The 21,029-nt window shown below is 39.8% G+C and overlaps 2 long non-coding RNA genes across 2 annotated transcripts; both read left to right on the plus strand.

Moving 5' to 3' along the window:
• Nucleotides 1-1,975: 1,975 nt before the first annotated feature.
• Nucleotides 1,976-2,723, plus strand: LOC104419496. The gene is made up of 2 exons (XR_720821.3): nucleotides 1,976-2,126; nucleotides 2,290-2,723. It is a non-coding gene; the product is annotated as an uncharacterized LOC104419496 (long non-coding RNA).
• A 10,761-nt stretch (nucleotides 2,724-13,484) lies between these two features.
• Nucleotides 13,485-14,219, plus strand: LOC108955299. The gene is made up of 2 exons (XR_001981349.2): nucleotides 13,485-13,768; nucleotides 13,919-14,219. It is a non-coding gene; the product is annotated as an uncharacterized LOC108955299 (long non-coding RNA).
• Nucleotides 14,220-21,029: the final 6,810 nt, after the last annotated feature.

Below are 21,029 nucleotides of genomic sequence, written 5' to 3' on the forward strand. Positions count from 1 at the left end.
TAATCACGACTTTTCATGAATTTCGGATTTCAGCAAGAATGAAAACTTCGTGGATCATAGTAAACTCCACCCAAATACCATCTCATTGCATCATCACTAACATTCTAGCAGTATTGCGCTCCAAGTGTGCATTTCAACCGCTTGATCTAGAAAACCCTTTTTTTTATTTAATATTATTAGAGTTTCATACATCTGACGGTGGAAATGCGTTGGGAGCAACACTATGAAGCATCTTATTGATGTGCAGTCTGGATCCTACAGAGTCAACCAAACTCACAAATAACGAGTTGAGGCGTTTGAATTTGTGACTTGAATTGGCCCTATGATTCTTAAATCAATAATATATGAAGAGAGAGAGAGAGAGAGATGTTTTTAAAGCAGCTATGGCTCATGCATGCATGGGCATATATGACCTGTCTTGAAAGTATTGATCCACAAAATCTCACAGTTATCATACCGTCATCTTCTCCAGTGAAGTTAGCTTGTTCAAGAAGGAGGCTTCGACTGGGGCCACCCCGACCGCCTTCAATGGAGCTACGTTTCCTGTCAGGTATTTCAAGGACACTTGTCGATCACTTATTGGTGGTGTCAAATTGGTCGCTCATTATCACAGCCAAGATAGATCCATAGAAATGACTTGTGGAAGATAATGGTGCTTGTTGACTTGGGGAAGTCCTATCAAGGACTAAGAGTCTTTCCGTCGAATGGATTGGAATTAGGAAGCGATTAAGGTCAAAACTGAAGGCTTTGTGAAGACAAAATGTGGAAGTTTCTAGGGAAATATGATAATTGGACCAGCATTCTTCTTTCTATCATTTCTTTAATGGAAGATTAAGGAAGTTGGTAACCTAATGACAAGATTTGTTGCAATATTACGGACCTCTGACAGGATTAATTGAGCGGAAAAGTTCAAAAACTCTGTATTGCGAAAAAAAAAAAAAATCAACTCCACGTGCCTTAGAGCTTGTTTGGTTGATTGTCGTTTATTTGTACCTAATTTGAATTCTACAGCTCATGCACTTTGAAAAATTTTCAAATCCAAAGCTACTGAAACGCCTGGCATGTTCGCCTGCTAGGCCAAGTGTTCGCCCACTTCGAAATCTTCACCTTCTTGTGAGGAGTCAGCAAATCTCCTCTTACTGCGCCCTGAACGGATTTGTATGAAGAAAGCCTCACACGAAAATATTGATATGTACATCGCACATATAAATTTTCTGAAATTCAAATTGTATACCGTAAATTCTGGCTATGTTGGCACGAAGTATGTCCTTCTCTACCAAAAAAAAAAAAAAAAATTACAGTGTTAGCGACAATATTTCTTTCTCCACCTCAGTAGAATCTCTTCCGCCTTGGGTTTATGCAAATGATAGCAAACCCAGAAAATTTATTTGGAGTTGCTTTAAGACTAAGACCGATCTTGATGCCGTATGGTTCTGGTCACCTAATAGTTAGGACTTTTATGTCAAACGTACAAGCAATTCGCAATGACTTTTGAGCCGATTGAATTTGGCATTTATAGATGATGTATCTATCTGATATTGACACATGTGGCCTATATTTTATTCGACTTAGAACTTTATCTATTCATCATGATGTCAATTATATGCACCATAATCCTATGACAAAGTCACTAGGCGTTATATTTTGTGCTTGTGGCTATGGCTATTATATTGCTTGTTTATTTAATACTTAATTCCTGTCCGTTCAAATCAATGCGTAAAGATTGTATAAATTTTCTTAATTTCTCTTTTTTCCTCCTTCCTCTACCATCATTTTAATTAAAATCATTTGCTTGGTTCATGGAAAATACAGAATATCATTTATGTGGAAATTTATTTATCTCATGTACCACATAGGATCAACCGGGCATGTTTATTAGAAAAAGACAATCTCTATTGGGGAGACGCAAATTTACATAAACAGACTCATATTTTATCATTTTTTTTCCAGAGAAAAAACATTATAAATAGCCACCAAATGGAAAACACAATGTGCCAAGCCGAAACTACCAAATACCTCCCCAAAACAAATAATGAGGAAGGCTTTTCTTCTTGTTTGTGCTCTCTTCATCTTGCTCGCTCTTCTCTTCCTTCCTTCCATTGAAGCTCGAGCACTCCTTCAGGAAGGTGAACTCACCAGTCTCTCTCTCTCTCTCTCTCTCTCTCTCTCTCTCTCTCTCTCTCTCTCTCTCTCTCTCTCTCTCTCTCTCTCTCTCTCTCTCTCTCTCTCTCTCTCATTTCACACAGATGTGTTACGGATGAAGATATAAGATGAATCTTCTACATTCAGGTACGCCATGCCCAAAGATCAGAGTGGCACCGTGCTCACAATATCCGCCAGGGTGTATCCCAGGTAAAACATGCTTTCTCCCACCGGAAGCGCCATGAGACCAGGGAGCTGAATGAAGCTGCTCGTGAAGTATTTTCATGGCACCGCTATCGTGAATGAATAAAGAAACGAGTGAAGTCATTTACCTGATGGAGCCTGTTTCCACGTTCAAAATTAGGGATGAATACTGTCTAAGATGCATGTTAAGGTATAAAACAATAAAGCAAAGAAAGGATCGTTTGATCTAAGGTATCGTGTGTTTCGAGGGGGGAAAACGGAATGGAGAGGGAGTCTCTCTCAGGATTCATCTTCTCTTTCAAAATCCATTGTAATGAATTATCAAGATGAATGTGCAATGAAGTGTTTCTGCTGCAGTCGCTTCTTGTTGAATTGAAGTTATTAGAGTATTTAAATATTAAATTGCATATATTTTTAATAGTTTATATATTTAGAATGGTTGTCACAATTTCCCTTTATAAGAAGATTATTTTCTAGTTGTTCAGGAAAAGAAAGATATGAACTATATTCTTAAAGATTCATAGATGGACCTGTATATCATGGTGTACAATCGTAATAGTGAGTTCTTTTATAATTTTTCTTAATATAAAATACAAAACGATATATATATATACAAATAATGAAAAAATGAAAAACACGAGGACAATGTAAGGATAACTTCTTACTCGAAGCACCGGGTTTGAGAATGTGATTAATGTTGCTTTTGGTAGTGTGGGGCGATGAAAAATTCTAGCTGAGCACGATCTCAGAGAACCCGAATCAATAATTTACTTTCGATTGGGAATTATGGTAGGGATTCAAGGAAATTTCAGGATCAAATTTGGGAAATTTGGTGTAGGTTTTGAAGATTTCAAACGAAAATGCCCCGGTCAATGCCCCGGAAAATGGCATGTGAGAAGGATGTGGCCATCGTCCGGAAAAGATTCGTGCGGTCGGTGACCTTAGGGGATCAATTGAGGTGGAGTCACCTACTTCAGCGGCTTCTTTATGACGTACGCCGCTCTCTGAGTTATTTGGCGAAAACTGCCCCACTTCAGGAGCTCTTTTGAAATTTTCCCCACTACAAATTATCACCAATTAATGGTCAATCACTATAGACTATAGCCCACAAAAAAATTGAGTTATTAATTGGTTAAAAATGGGTCTGGATATAAGCTCATTTATAACTCATTTTTCAAATAGGCTCTATTATAACAAATCCATTTCAAACCCATATTCAAGCTTCAGTTAACCCATTTTCTACCCATTCTCTTAAATGTAAGTTAAAATGTGAGTCACTGACCCATTTTGCCACTCTGAACTATAGTGCACAAAAAATTCACGCAACGCTATTTGATAAAGCGTTGCTCCGAGAGTATGAACAAGCTCAGCTCAGGTGGGTATACTTCTAAGTTGGTCCCCCGGCCTTTTCTTCCTTCTATAACTTACTTGGTAGAGAATTCATCAAGTCAATCGTGGAGAAGAACTTTATATCATCCTTCAATCTGCATTTAAAACGTAAAAACACTAAGAAGACGACAGTCCACCACCATTTACCATTATGACCACCCACCACCAACATCCACCCTTCTCCAATTGATTTTTGCTTCTGTAGATGATGATGATGAATAGCAAATCTCTTTTGTTAGTTGACGAGTCAAATTTACTTAGACTCCCAAAAAATTCTAAACTTATTGTACTTTTACTAATTCAATCATAAACCTTTTAATTTTTTCAATTCAAATTTAAACATTTTTACTTCTTGTCAATTGAGTCCATCCAATAAATTTTGACTTGAAAAATACTGATGTGGAAGCTGGCAATGCCATGTAAGACCACCGGCACTAATGTGATAAATTTTTAATAATATGTTGATATTTTTTGAATTCTTTGAATTTTCTTCTTCTTCTTTTCCTTTTGACTTTCTTCTTTTCCTTTTACTGGTGGTCAGCCACTAGCCATGGTTAGTTGGCTAACCTCACCCGCCATAAGTGAGGCCCAACCGGGCAAGGGCTGGCTCCGCTAGATCTGGCCTGGGCAAGGTCAACCCTCAGTGATGGCTCCCTTCACCAAATCTAGCGAGGCCGGCCCTCACCTAGGCCAGGGTGGCCTCACTTAGCATCACCATCACTTGACTAATGCCTAGTGAGGCGGCCTTAGCCTAGGCAAGGCCGACCCTCACCGGGCCGTGCCTAGGTGAGGGCTCTCCTCGTTGGGGCTTGCCCTCGCTTGGCCACGCCTCTCCTGTGGTGGGTGAGGCTAATCGACTAGCCATGGCCGATGACCAACTGTCGCCTACGACTAGTGGCCGGCCATCGATAAATGGAAAAGAAGAAAGCCAAAAGGAAAAGGAAAAAATAATAATAAATAATACAATATTATAATATTATTAAAAATTGTCCACATTAGTGTTAGCAGTCTTAAGTGGCACCGCCGGTGTCCATATCGGTATTTTCTAATCAAAATTGACTGGATGAACTTAATTGTCAAGTAATGAAAAGTTTTATGACTGAATTGACAAAAATACAATAGGTTTAAAATATTTTGGATAATTTTTTCAATTTAGTCTCGAGCTCCAATAAACCCTTTGCTGGTGAAAGCTAATATATACATACATTGGCACATGAAAGTTTATCGTCTTAGGGACTTACGCTACGTCAAAAGTGGCCAGAAGTAGGGAAATAATCATCCCCACAAGAAGAGGAAGGGTTCGTGTTTCTCCTCTCTTCCCGCCTTACACAGCAAAGGTGAAATTCACTCTGTTGGAAGATATGATTTTGTGATTTGTAATTATAGGAATATAAATGTATTTTAGGATAGAAAAAGATAGGCAATTCTTCTCTTTCCTTTATTATTTTCTTCCTTGTAATTAAATACACGAAAGATGTACAGAATTACAATCAATGAAGAAGAAAACGATCTGCTTCTTCGTTCTTCCTTAGCCTTCGTCATCTTCATCCTCCTTTTCTGACATGGTATCAGAGCCAATCCGGTTCTGATTTTTTGCTTCCGCTTCGATTGCCTCATAAACCTACTTTGAAAATTCCAGAAGAGCGTTGCCAAAGGAATCAAAATTCTTGATTGCCTGAAGGAACTTTACCTGCAAAAGAGGTTAACAGAGGAATCAACTTCTTATTTACAATGTCAACACCACAAGATCTTACCTCTCCTCCTGTTGATCAATCCGTGACAAAAGCTTCGATACGAGCCTTGGGAGATCAAGATTCGTCCGTCGTAGTCCCTGCACCAGAACAGCATAGACAAATCCAGGGCCAACATCCGCACGTGCAGTGGCAACATCAGGCTCAAGGAATTGCGGGGCAACCATTCACAGGTCACCCCTACCAGTGGATGCCGTATCCATGGTATCCTAGACCTATTCCCAACTCATCATCGCCTGGCTACCACAGCAGCGCGCGGGTCGAAGAGGGTCCGCCAACCAATGATGGGGCAAACCCTAGCATCGACCCGGAGCAGACGGGCGGAGCAAATACATCGGGTCAGAGAACCAATTCCCATTCAGGTTTTCAGAATGCGGATTACGGATTCGGCTTTGGCGGTTCGGGTCAGGGAACGAATCCTTACCCGACCCCTGCACCAGGTTTCTTCCCATATCAGATTCTCGCTAACAGTGGGCGGCCGGAACCCGGGGAACCGTTGTATACAACAAACAGCGACGGACCAGAATTAAAAATCATAAGTCAGCAATTGACAGGTGCAGACAATTATTCAAGCTGGTCACGAGAATTCCGGCGAGCCCTCATAACAAAAGATAAAGAAGTTTTCATTGACGGATCTTTCCCGATCCCATCCGACGAGAGAAGGGCACGGCTCTGGAGGAGATGCAGCCAACTGGTGAGAACGTGGATTGGAAACTGCATCGCGCCCGAGGTCGCGGCCGGACTTCCCCCGACGGAGGATCCGAAGAAGATGTGGGAAAACATAAGAGAGATGTACAGAAAACTCGACCAAGTTAGAATTTTTCATCTCACACAACAAATTTCCGATCTAAAACAGGGGAACATGAGCATCGCGACAATATACAACAAGCTTTCCGGTCTATGGAATGAGTTGGAGGCAGCCGAAGAAAAATTCGACTGGCCTGATATTATTCAACAGCAATACAGGCAGATGCGAGAGAGGGAAAAGGCGATACGATTCCTCCTTATTCTCAACGAAGCATACCTGTCATTCCGATCTCACATACTCACCATGGAGCCCCTGCCGAGTCTCGGCCGTATCTATCAACTCGCCGTCCAGGAGGAGAGCCAACAAGGATCGGCGGACCACGGCAGAGGAGGAGACGGCATCGCTCTCGCGGCCAAGACCCATTTTTGCTCATCACAGAGAAACTCGGGGAGGAGAGAGGCGGATCTAGGGTTGTTCTTTGACAACGAAAACCCTAAATCCCTTTTAAGGAGGAGCATGGACGATGGAGATTACTCCCACCCTCAATCGGACGGTTCGTGGCCACTCCAGGGGGCGATAGGATCGGATGGCTCACGCGGTGTCCTCTCCAAAGCATCCGACGGCTCCCGTGCTATTTTCTTCAATCCATCCGACGGCTCACGAGGAAGCAACTTGATCGGATCGGACGGCCCGCGATCAATCAACGCGAGTGGGCTGGAAGGCTCGCGCAGCCCATTTCCAGGAGGGTCCGACGGCTCATATGGGCCGATTTCGGCACAGGCCTTTAGGCCCAATTCAAATACAAAAATTAATGGGCCACGGGGAAAAGGTAAATTATACTGTGATTACTGTAAACGCCCACACCATACTATTGAGAATTGCTGGAAATTGCATGGAAAGCCAGGAGAAAAGGAAAAGGGGAAATTTTCCTCAGTTTTTCAGGTCTCGGGACAACAAATGGGAAAATCAATTACTCCTGAACAATATCATGAGTTGATGGACACTTTGAAGAAATTGGATCCTTCTGATAAAGGAGGCAGCTTCACAGGTACATCATATTGTTTGATGAATTCAATTTCTAAGGATGCATGGATTATTGATTCTGGTGCAAGTGATCACATAGTCTGTGATAGGAATTTACTTTCAGACATTAAAAAATTATCTTTTCCTATATCAGTACAACTTCCAAATGGAAATGACACTAAAGTTATAATGACTGGGACTGTAAAGCTTAGTTCTTTTATTACTCTTAAAGACGTGCTCTACGTACCCAACTTCCATTTCAACTTAATCTCAGTTGCTCGAGTCTGTGAAGAAAACTCATGTCACATCCTTTTCCATTTTGATAGATGTTTCTTTCAGGCCCTTTGACTGGGAGACTGATGGGCTTGGGTAGAGTCAGCCAGGGTCTATATTTTTGGTTGGATTCTCCGCATCTATCTAAATTATCTCCTGTTGCATTCAATAAGTCTCTTTGTAATGCTACTATCAATGACATCAATTTTCTTAATCATAAACGATTGGGCCACAGTGCATCTTTTCCTTGCCCTAAATGTCCTATTTGTCCTATGGCTAAACAAACTCGTGCTACTTTCCAAAATAGCACTTCTCGAGCAGATGATATCTTTTCTCTTATTCATGTTGATGTTTGGGGGCCCTATCATACTTTAAATCACGATGGGTCTAGGTTCTTTCTTACAATTGTGGATGACTACTCTCGTGCCACATGGATTTTTCTGCTGCAGTCCAAAAGTCAGGTCTTTTTTCACTTAAAGACATTCATTTCCTTGTCTAAGACTCAATTTCAGAAATCCATTCGTAGGATACGTACTGATAATGGAAAAGAATTTTTTAATGCTGAATGTGCTTCCTTGCTCACTGTAAATGGGATATTGCATGAGAGTTCTTGTACTTATACACCTCAGCAAAATGGCATCGTTGAGCGAAAACATCGCCATCTTTTAGAAGTAGCTCGTGCACTTAAATTTCAAGCTTCGTCCCTGAAGAATTTTGGGGAGATTGTGTGATCACTGCAGCATATTTGATCAACCGTATGCCATCACGCATTTTAAAGGGAAAGACCCCTTTTGAATTATTGTATGGAAAAAAACCGAATCTGAGCAATCTCGAGTCTTTGGATGTCTCGTGCTATGTCACTACAGTGGACCATAGAGATAAGATGGAGCCACGAGCTTCTCAATGCATTTTTATGGGGTATCCAACTTTGCAAAAAGGATATCGGGTCTATGCACCTTCTACAGGGAATTTCTTTATTAGTAGGGATGTTGTGTTTCATGAAGATATTTTTCCTTTTTCCTTAACAACTTTATCTGAAGAAGGAAAGACAAATCAGCAATTCTTGTTGGAAGAAGATTCATCATGTGAAGAAGCACTTATTATCCCTACTCTTCCACCAACAATTGATATTCTACCTCCAACACCTCTCATGAATATGGCCGAAGACTCTATTGCACATCCCATTGAAGATCGATCATTGCATGATGAACCAGCACAATTGGCGGATACTTCAGAAACCACTATTACTGAAGAATTATCCACCACACCACAAGTGCCACAGCGGCGTTCTCATCGAATCTCTCGACCACCAACTTGGACGAAAGATTATATATGTGGCTCTTCAAGATCATCAGGTACTCGTTACCCTATCTCCTCTTATGTGTCCTTTGATAGATTGACACCAGAACATCTATGTTGCATAAGTCGTATTTCTGAAGATCAAGAACCTGCTAGTTATAATGAAGCCAAAGATGATCCTCGTTGGCGAAAGGCCATGGAATCAGAATTACATGCATTGATAGACAATCATACCTGGGATGTTGTTTCAATGCCTGATCATCGCAAACCCATTGGATGTAAGTGGGTATATAAGATAAAATATAAGGCAGATGGTTCTGTGGAAAGATACAAAGCTCGGTTAGTGGCAAAAGGCTTCACCCAGCGAGAAGGTTTCGACTATCATGAAACCTTTTCTCCTGTAGCAAAAGATGTCACGGTTCGTACTTTTCTGTCTATTGCTGCTTTTCGTGACTGGCCATTGCATCAAATGGATGTCCATAATGCCTTCTTACATGGCGATCTGGATGAAGAAATATATATGGAGCTTCCACCCGGATTACGGAGACAGGGGGAGTCGAAGGTATGTCGTCTCCGCAAATCTCTTTATGGATTGAAACAAGCTTCCAGACAATGGTATGCTAAGTTCACCAGCGCACTCTTGGCTGCTGGATTCAATCAATCCAAGTATGATTACGCCTTATTCACTTGGACAAAAGGTATGTCATTTATTTGCTTGATGATCTATGTTGATGACATTCTCATCATGGGAAATGATGATTCTGCTGTAAAGAAACTTAAAGAGCATCTGCATTTGACTTTTCATATCAAAGACTTAGGATCACCTAAGTATTTTCTTGGAATTGAAATAGCTCGCTCAGATCAGGGCATATCATTGAGTCAACGGAAATTTGTGATGGAAATAATATCAGAAGCAGGATTATCAGGCTGTAGACCGTCAATCATCCCTATTGAGCAAAATGCTAAACTGACTTCTGTTGACTATGACACTGGTATATCCTTCTCTTCGGATGATCCGTTATTACAAGATCCCTCAGGATACCAGAGACTTGTGGGTAAACTGATATACCTCACTATGACTAGGCCAGATATTTGCTATGCTGTTCAGACTCTTAGTCAGTTTATGCACAGTCCAAAGCAGTCCCACATGAACGCAGCCTTGAAGATTGTGAGATACTTAAAGACTTGTCCAGGTTTGGGAATACTTCTTTCTCGAAAGTGTAACATGGAGATGACGGCCTATTGCGATGCAGATTATGCCACATGCCCTATGAGTAGAAGGTCTATTACTGGTTTCTGCATCAAATTTGGGGAATCACTTCTTTCATGGAAGACAAAGAAACAGTCTACCGTATCTTTATCATCGGCTGAAGCTGAATATCGATCTATGGCTAAGACTGTTTGTGAAATAGTCTGGTTAAGGGGATTACTTCTGGATCTCGGAGCTCCGGTTAAAGGACCAACTTTACTCTTCTGTGACAATGATTCAGCACTCAAGCTTGCAGCAAATCCAGTGCTACATGAAAGGACAAAGCATATAGAAGTTGATTGTCACTTTACTCGAGAAAAGATTCAAAAAGGAATTGTTGAGACAAGAGGAATCAGGACTTCGGAACAGCCTGCTGACATATTCACTAAACCTCTTTTTCAAAAACAACATACATATCTTCTAAACAAGCTAGGCGTCTTGGACATATACAGACCACCAGCTTGAGGGGGAGTGTTGGAAGATATGATTTTGTGATTTGTAATTATAGGAATATAAATGTATTTTAGGATAGAAAAAGATAGGCAATTCTTCTCTTTCCTTTATTATTTTCTTCCTTGTAATTAAATACACGAAAGATGTACAGAATTACAATCAATGAAGAAGAAAACGATCTGCTTCTTCGTTCTTCCTTAGCCTTCGTCATCTTCATCCTCCTTTTCTGACACACTCCTACTTTACTCACGTCTTCCTCCTCTTCCTTCGTCACTCGCAATGACGCGCACATCGGGCCTTTTTTACGCCCCTTTTCGGCACGCACCACATTAGGTGTCGATTCTGGAAACGGCGTTTAGCAAGATGAATCAATAGGTACTGCAAGATGCCGTTCGTCGCCGTACAAACGACCCATCGATTGGCCCAGTCACCCGCCACCGCGCTGTGTCGGTGGGAATCTGCATTCTACCTCCCCGAAAGTGTTACCTTGGAAGGCCATCGGATCGAGAAGGCCATTTACATAAAAGATGTACTCGGTAATGTGTTGCCTGCATTTATTGATACACTCCATCTACTTCAATATGTGCTGTAGGCCTTGATCAATTGATATATTCGGTGTTCGGTTATCAATTAAAACACTACATGAAATGTTATGGTCACAGGTCATGTTTTTTATTTGCTTTTCTGCTAACTATGTATGACAATAAATGATTTGGCACAACAAAACATGTTCAATCTTTTCAAAGGCGCAGGCGAGAATATATATCTAGACTTGCTAAATTGGATGGGTTGTAGCCATTGGCCGTTTATATATGGTATAGTGGATGCGAATAACATATTATTTAATCTTCTCCTCGAACTTAAAGGTCTTGGGCCTTTTGGTTTGGGGGTTTGAAGTATGGTCATCTAAGCAAGCTACATTAACTTGATTTTACATATCATTAAGGTACAAAAATTCCTTTTCTTTGTCGCTTAAGTTGTCATTAATGTGGTATAATTAATTGAGTCTTACTAACAAATGTTTCTGAGGAACTAACAACATCAATGACAACAACACTTTTCCAGAGATATTGAAAATCGAAGTACACATTGTAAGAAAGTAATTGGAATTAAATGAAATATTTTACATTTTCAAAGCAACTTTTAGATTTTTCTTGACAAGTGCTTTTGAAAAACTCTTAGATTTTTCTTTTTTAATAATGTGAAGATTCCTTTAATGACCAAACCACGAGCACTTTTTAAATAGCTAAATAAAAAAAGGTTTTATATTTTCATGCATTGATTGTCCTCGTATTATGCGAAATTAAGACTTTTGAAAATTGATCAATCCTTTTTTTTTTGTAAGGTCTTGTAAGTAATCCAGGTAAAGGCCTACAAGAAACAAAATTCGGGTCATGGAAACCAAGGTCTGCGGAGTACCAAGGCTTGCTGGACACATAGACACACCAACATAGTATATATTGTTGACATGCGGATGTGAATTAAGTATTTTGACTCAAGTTGTCTAATCAAGCAACTCTATGTGGGATTTGGACTTTGCCTACTTTGACTTAATTGCACCAATGCCACTTCGGTTTATAAATGAAATTTAAAGTGCGTATGACAAAATTTATATTTCTATATTTCTTTATTTTTATTCTCGAAATAGATTTAGAATAGAAATCCGTATGATAATACAATTTAATTTTTATTTTTGAAACATATTTCTATTTCAAAAATAGATTTGGAATAAAAATCAAAAGCTAAAGTTTTGAGCTTTTCTATTTTTAGAATAAAAATGAGAAATAAAAACTCTTCTCATCACTCACTTTCATCTCCATTCGCCACCTACCCACTGCCCGTGGGACATCAGATGCCTGTGGCCAGCAACCCACTACCGGTTGTCCGCCACCCACCGCTAGTCACCGGACACCGACCACCACCCCTTAGAAATAGAAATTTTATTTTGTTATCAAATAAATTTCTATTTAAATAACGGAAATTTTGAGTTATTATTAAACGCATTTCTTTACTCAGAAACTCATTTAGGGAATAAAAATTGAGAAATCAATTTTTGACAAAAAAAATTATTTCTGTTCCAAAAATTTTCTCATGTACCCCTTTATTCCACTTCACGAGAAGAAGTTCCCTAAAATGAGTCCACACATTTTTAGGAAATCCCCCGTTGCTTCGCATTACATATTTACCTTAGATAGGATAGACAAGAATATTAACATATTCAATTTATTTCCATTTACATTATTTCTAAATTCTTTGAGTGATTCTCTATACTTTTTATATGGTTTCCAAATTCTTTGCTTCATGTTACAAATGGACGAAGAGTGGGAAGTTAGAGGCAGTTCCCAAGAACTAATGGAGTTCGTGAAGAAATATAAAAAACGATCCTGGAGCAGAGAGAGGGACACGAACCCCTCGACCACACTTCCTTTTCTTTCGAACTTTTAATTTCACTCATGGTGTTCGTTTGAATGCAATCCCTTTTTCGGTGCACCTTAATTTCTTTGCAATTTTACTTCCAATTGTACTTGGATTTATAATTTCATCTCGCCAATATCGAATCCCCAATCGCGCACTTCGTGCTCGAGTGTGGAACTGCAAAGCGATCTAGATTGTTCTCCAATCGTATGGAGTCGGATCGCCTTAGGCGCATGCCAAACTTTGTCAACATCTCCCTCTGCACGTACCGTGGGTCAATTTTTATCATCAAGAATACGTTCCAATGGAGGTCCGGCCTTGATGTTGCGTTGTGTGCCTATGGACTTGCGTCTGTCATTTGTGTAGGCAGCTGGACAACCGTGTCACTTGTGACGACTTTTCAGGGACAATGAAATGGATAGTTGAAGACCAAGCATCGATAGTTATCGAGACGATAATAACCCTGGAAAAATTTAAGGAAGGAGGATGTACATTAAGTGGCTTATAACAACGGACGACCTAAACGAGTCTCCTTCGAGTCTCCTTCGTCGGTTGACTAGAGTCGATTTGCTTCGAGCCTCTAATAACTCCTCGGACTATGGAGCGTTCTCCAATTGTACGTGACTGACCCACATCGCCTCGGTCTCATCTTTAAAGTTTATCGCCCCGGCTCAGGCAATCTCAAAGTGGTCAGAATTTGATGAAAAAAAACCTCTCAAAACATGAGGAAGGTTTTGTGTTTCCTTGCGGCGTGCGCTCTCTTCATTTACGTCGATCCTTTCTTCCCACCTTCCACACAGGCTCGGGGACAGCTTCAAGCAGGTGAATTCTCTCTAGTTTCCTTGTGGCTTCCTTCTCTTCTTTCGAAGCTCGTCAGGACACTGAACATGGGGCGTTTTCTATGCCCCTTTTAGGCACCCACCACATTGCGTATGAATTATGAACACTATAGTAAGGAAGATGAATCTATAGGTGCTCTAGGATGCTGTGGGAAGAATCAAACAATCGAACCGTGCCCCAATCCACCGTCGCCGATCTGCACCCCCAGTGGCTGCTATATACCTTGGCCAGGGTGTCTTCCTCCAAGGCCATGAGATTGAGAAGGCCATCTACATGAAAGATGTGCTCGATTATGTGTTACATGCAATTATTGATAACTCGGAGCCATATCGGTGTGAGCTAGAGAACTTGATCGGTGGATATACTTAGTGTACGGTTATGAATTGGAACACACAGCATGATATATTTTGGCCACAGGTCATGTTTCTGATTTTTTTTTTCTCTTTTTGAAAAATCGTATATGATTATCGACGATCTAGCACGACAACATGTATCCAATGTAAAAATTGGATGAGTTGTGGTCACTGGCCATGTACATGTGGCACGGTGGATGCGGAAAAGCATATAAGGCTTTCCCTGGGAGATACCATCTTCTCCTCGAACTTTAATGGTCTCGGGCCACTTGGTTTAGAGGCTTGAAGTACGGATATCTAAGCAAACTACACGGATTTGATTGTACATATTATCAAGCGCAAAATTCCTTTCCATTTGTCCCATTTAATATTCATTAACGCAACATAATTAATTGAGTGTTAGTAACAAGAGACTCTAAGGGACCAACTAGATTAATTAAAAGTAAAAATAATACATTTTTTTAAAGATACTGAACACTTAAGTACACACAGTAAGAAAGTCGCTAAAATCAAACGAATTTTTTGCATTTTCAAAGCAAAAATTTAGAAATACTCAAAAAGTGCTTTTGAAGCACTCTTTAAAAAAAGTTTTAATTATATGAAGATTTTATCAACAACTAAACGATGGGCACTTGTTGTCGATCATGGAAATATTTTTAATCAACTAATTATTATAAATAATATAAAAAATCATTTTAAGACAAATATTTTCTAAAAACCGTTCATTTTTCATGAAAGAATTAGAGTCTAAATGCAATTCAATATGGAAACTGCAGTCTCTAAATACTTTCTTGACCAGCTTCTTACCGTTCATCGCTAAATCAAGCAATATTTAGCAAAAAAACATAATTCTTCTTGGAAGAAATAATTGCGTGATTATTTATAATGTACTGTGAGAATAACGGTTATTTCTAAATCACAAATAATTAAATCACAAATAATTATTAATTGTCATGGGATCCTTTTTTTTAAGAATTTGTGACTTATAATAAACTGTTATCTCATAGTATCCTCAAAAGCTGTGATGCTAGCAAATCTCTTCTTCTTGGTATGACCACAGAACAAGTACCGACTCTTTTCCTTCTTGTACAAAAAGAGAACCTTGTTATTATGCGAATGGGAATAAAATTAAAGATTCAACTGACCTCCATATATATGCAAAGTTTCGTAGCTTTAAAACTCATGGATTTGAATCAAATCTCGAAAGGAAAGGTTTCACAGCTTCTCCTTCAAGAAAAGTGGGTGAGGCTGGGGCGGCGCTGCGCTGGTCGATGTCGCCATCAGGATTCACTTGGTTCCTGATGACTCGCTGTGCTCTTTACCGTTCGTAAGAATAGGCACAGCAACGGCAACGACGAGCAGCTCTTAATAACGAGAGCCAAGCTGAGAGACGCCCAGCAAGATCCCCGGAAGTTACGTGACGAGGAAGAGAAATCTTTTGAAGAAGCGATTTATCCGACAAATCGTTACCTTAGAAGAACTAATGTAACTTCTTGTGATTTTGTGAAGATAAGCAACAAATTAAAAAAAGCAAAAGCAAAAATTTCATCTTCTCAATAACAACTCGCAATTCGTTTACTCCTACATGTAAACAAATGCTAAGGCTCTATTAAGTTTCACAAAAAATAACTTTTAGAAAAACGTTTTTCGGATTTTTCGACGTTCGTTTAACAGAAAATGAACTGGTCAAGAAAAATATTTTCCATTAGCGAAAAAAAATCTTCTAAAATAGGGAAAAATGTTTTCCATTTTTCAAAATGAGGAAAACATTTTCCTCACTTACTTTTACTTATCTCACACTCATATTAACCTTCCTTCTTCTCTTATCTCACATTCATATTAACCTTCCATCTTTTTTCTATTTTTTAAAAAAATCAAAATTTTAATTATTATTTTTTCTTTTTTTCTCTCTTTTTTTTTTTTTTTTCCTTTTGTCTTGGCTGGTCACCAGCCATGCGCTCACCAAATTAGCGAGCTTCAAGCACACTCACTAGATCGACAAGCTTCGGGCATGCTCGATCAACGAGCTCGAGCCCTAGCTCACCGCTAACCTAATCGGCGGCAGCTAGGGCTCGAGGCTCGTTGATCTAGCTTATCACTCACTGATATGGCTTGCCGCTCGCCGATCTTGCTGATCTCGCAAGTAGCGAGCTCGAGGCCTCAACGAGATCAGTAAGCGGCGAGCCAGATTGACAAACCAAGCGAGCAACGAACTTAGGCCTCCCAGATCAGCAAGCATGAACCTCTGGCTCGCCAATCTAGTGAGCAACAAGCTAGAGCTCACCGACGTTGGGCAAGCTGGAGCTTGCCTTTGGCTAGCAACCAACCAAAGAAGAAGAAGAAGACATAGAGAAAGAAAATAAAATAAAATGAAATAAAATAGGAGATGATTTAAAAATCGATTTTTTAAAATAATTTAAAATTTTATTTTTAAAAAAATAATAAAATTATATCAAAAAGAGTGCATGGAGGAAAAGATTTTCCTTACCGAATAATGAAAAATATTTTCCACTTCATTTTCATGTTTTAGCCTAACACTAAAAAATAATTATATTTTCTTGGAAAATGGTTTCTTGAAAAACATTTTCCAGAAATGCTACATTTCCCGAGAAATGAACAGAGCCTAAGAGAGCCTATATAGTTGGGCAAGCAACCAAATAACATGAAATTTTCTCACAATGACACATTGTAGTCAGTTAGTGTCGGGAGATCGAAAAACAAATGATTAGTTTGTCGATACATAGTTTAGATTCTCCTGAGACGAGGTCGGACGGACCTTGACATTGAAGGTGTACATAATTGACAATACACTCATCTTCAACTTGATAGTGGAGTGTTTATGTTACATCCCATTTGGCAAACACAAACTTGGGAGGCAATTGAGTGGTCATTGGAAGATAATAGAGATTTACAAATGTCATAACTTTCTCCTGAGGATAATATATTTCTATATCTAATTATATTAGAGCCCATAATGGACGATTGATGACTAAAAACGTTTCTTTCATCAATTGACTGGGATCATCCCTCTCCATGCACCCACAATTACGGTGATAGTGCTAAGTGAATTTACAAAGTTAACAATATCATATGTCCATATAGAGTATTCCTATGACTTGTGAAAGCAAATAATACTATGCTTATGGAGAAAATAGCTTTGGCCAAGCCAATTTCAGAAAATAGGAAACACCACCCATCATCTTGGGCTCTCTCTTCATGTAGAGTTCTCTCTACCGTTTTGGTAGTTTTCTAAACCCTCAAACCCAGTTTCACTTCCCTTCTCTTCCACCATTTTCTTCCTTGTCCGCTTTCATTGGGATGGCTTTCCTTTCTTCGAATTCTGCTTTCAGGCGGAATTCTTACTCTCTTCACTGATTTCTCTGTTACATCCCTTGTTTTCTCCTTCTTCCCCTCGAATTTGGGTGGCTTTCATTCCATCAGCTTCCGATGTCTACCGGGTCTGCCTAATTCTGCGCCGACTGTCCCTGGTTAGTTCTGCATGTCTTCGATTACCATCTATCTTCACCGAAGACGTAAAATTGTTGTTTGTCTGAACTTGTACCCGCCTCCTGTTGTTCGTTAGTTCTCTGTATTTGAGTATTCCGGTTCTCTGGCTTCGTTATATTTGGGATGGCTTCAAACAAAAAAGGCCCAATCTTTGAGTCTGGCAGCTCTCTGTACTAGTTTGGGTCGCCTCACCACCAAACAGATAATCAACGATTGGGATGAAGCTCCGTCATCTGAAACATTAGAGGAATGCCGATTAACCCTTGTTGGTAAAATCCTTTCCGACCCATCCATCAATCTTCCCGCATTCCAAACCACACTGAGAAAAGCCTGGCGGACAGACTTTGTAGAAATATCACAACGTGAGGCAGGTTTCTATATTGCAAAATTCAAAACCAAAATAGACAAGCAGAGAGTTTTTGAAGGTGGCCCTTGGCTTTTTTTCAGGGAATTTGGTTATTTTCAAACCTTGGACTCTCAACACTCCATTACACTGTTACAATTTTTCAACTTGTGACTTTTGGATACAGGTTGTTGGCTTACCGTTAGAATGGTGTTCCGAGCGAATGATTATAAAGGCAGTACAGCATATCGGCAAGGTCATCGAAGTGAAGGTGGATTCCAAGGAAGGACTACTATCAAAAGCAGGAAGAGTTCGAGTTCAACTTAATTTGCATGAACCTCTGGTAACAGAGAAATTGATTTGAATAAATGGCAAACCTTTTTGGCTGGATTTCTGCTATGAGAGGCTTTCTCATTTTTGCTTCTCCTGTGGCAAACTTGGGCACTATGCGATGTACTGCAAAGACATTCCATATAATGAAGATAAGCATGAGGGCAGAGAGAAGATGGCATATGGGCCATGGCTCCGAGCGGAAGTCAAAACCAATAGTCCTTACTGGAATATTTTTTATAACCCACCAAACACGTCAGAGCAAGCAGAAGATGTGATACTTGAAACTCCGCCTGCACAGCTACCTACTGTCCCCTTATTGCCCCCACCATCTCCGTTTCTGGCAGTAAACCAAACCAATGCTGTTGACAGTTACCGTGCACCGACTCCTGCACCTGCTCAATTGCTCCCACCACCCTCAGTCATGCACAGTACAACACTTGTCTCTATTGATACAAAGTTGAAGGGAGTTCAGTATGAACTTATGGACATAAATGCATCATAGAAGATGACAAATACTAGGTCAAAACCTATTCTAGGTTCGGCCAAAAAACAGCGCAGATATAACCCGTATGACACAAAGAGTATACTCATAGCGGAACCTACTGATTTAAATCTTATAGAAACTCCTGTTTTACTAGCAGACGAAGATGATGTTCAGGCTTTGGTGGCTGGCCCTAAACAACCACCTGTTGACAAATGAAGATGATATGTTGGAACTGTCAGGGTTTGGGCAATCCCCTGACAGTTCGAGCCCTTAGGGCCATGACGGCCAATGAAAAGCCCAATATTATATTTCTAATGGAAACCAAGAACTCTGAAGAAAAGCTCCAACATGTTCAGCGAATTCTCAACTTTACTAATTCATATATACTTAATCCAGTTGGTATGGCGGGCGGTTTAGCAGTGTTATGGAATGATCCAGTTTTTTTACAGGTGATTAGCTCCACACAACACCTTTTAGACATGAGTTGTAAGTTTGGTCAGCAAGGCAGGACTACACGCATTACCTTTCTTCATGCTCCTACGAACTTTTAGCAGCGTCAATTGGTATGGGATGAGCTTCGACAAATCCATTCCCACAACAGGTTCCCTTAGCTTTGTGCTAGCGACTTTAACGACGTCCTGTACCCTTGGGAAAAGATAGGTAAGCGACCTGCCATTTTGCACAGAATGCAATCTTTTAGAGCTCTTTTAGATGATTGTGCTTTTACTGAATTAAAAAGCAAGGGTTGTAAATTTACATGGATGAACAATAGGGAAGGGGAGGAGCTCATGAAGGAAAAATTAGATCAAATGGTCTATTCAATGGAATGAAGGCTACTATTTCCTGCGGCTGAAGTTTTTGCACTCCCACCTGTGGGATCTGATCACAGTCCTCTTGTGTTACATACTTCGCCAACTTTACGAAAAAAAAAAAAAGCCTTTTCTCTTTGAAGCTTATTGGAATGAGGATGCTGAATGCAGCGACATTATTTCTAACGCATGGAATTCAGGATGCTTACCGAATGCTGATTTTATCACTCAAGTGAAGAAAGTCACAGCAACCCTGATTATCTAGAGCCGGCAAAAGTTCACCAATGGTCATCAGAAAAATTTGACCCTGCAATACCAATTACAGAACTTAATGAACAAGCGACCTTCCCATAATGACAAAGTACAGGCATCAAAGTTGAAAGAAGAAATTCGTCAAACTTGGCAACAAGAAGAACAGTATTGGGCCTTACGTTCCAGGATTAAATGGCTCAAATGGGGTGACAAAAATACACGGTTTTTCCATGCATCAACAATTCAGTGACGACAACGCAATCGAATTACTATGCTACAAAATGATGATCAGCAATGGGTACGTGATCTACCAGCTCTTCAAGATATGACATTCACATTTTTTTTCCAAGTTATACACTACTGAAGGTTATCAGGACTATAGACCTTTACTTAACTAATGCCTGCCAGTAGTAACTCCTGAGATGAACACTCAGCTGACAGCTTTACTTACTATGGAGGAGGTTCGGCAAGCCACATTTCAGATGGGCGCTACCAAAGCCCCAGGACCGGATGGTTTAACAAGTTTATTTTATCAAGAACACTGGGAAACAATCAAAGAAGACATTTTCTTATTAGTGCAGAATTTTATGCTATATGGGGAAATGCCTACAGGTCTAAATTAGATGATTTTAACCCTCATTCCCAAAACATCTCAACTTGAAAAACTGGAGCAATTTCGGCCCATCAGTTTGTGCAACTATGCCTACAAAGTTATATCTAAGGTGCTTGCTAATCGCCTCAAATCTTGGTTGCCTATTCTGATTTCAAAGGAACAATCAGCTTTTGTCAAAGGAAGATAGATTCAAGATAATATCCTTATTGTCCAAGAAGTTCTTCACCAGTTTCGAACACGTAAGTATGCTAGCAAGTTCAATGCAAGTCTCAAAACATATATGAAAAATGCGTATGACAGGGTGGAATGAGATTTCTTATGTGATTACCTCCTTAAACTAGGATTTCATCCAAGATGGGTCGGGTGGATTATGATGTGCGTCACAACTTCATCTCTTAGTGTGAAGTTTAATGGAGAACAATTACCTTATTTCTTTCCCTCTCGTGGCCTAAGACAGGGTGACCCTTTATCACCTTATCTTTTTATTCTCTTGGCTAATAATGTTTTATCAACTTTAATTACTCAAGCTGTTAGTATAGGACATATCAA

Source organism: Eucalyptus grandis, chromosome 9, assembly GCF_016545825.1.
Source record: "Eucalyptus grandis isolate ANBG69807.140 chromosome 9, ASM1654582v1, whole genome shotgun sequence".
In the NCBI taxonomy this organism is placed as follows: domain Eukaryota; kingdom Viridiplantae; phylum Streptophyta; class Magnoliopsida; order Myrtales; family Myrtaceae; genus Eucalyptus; species Eucalyptus grandis.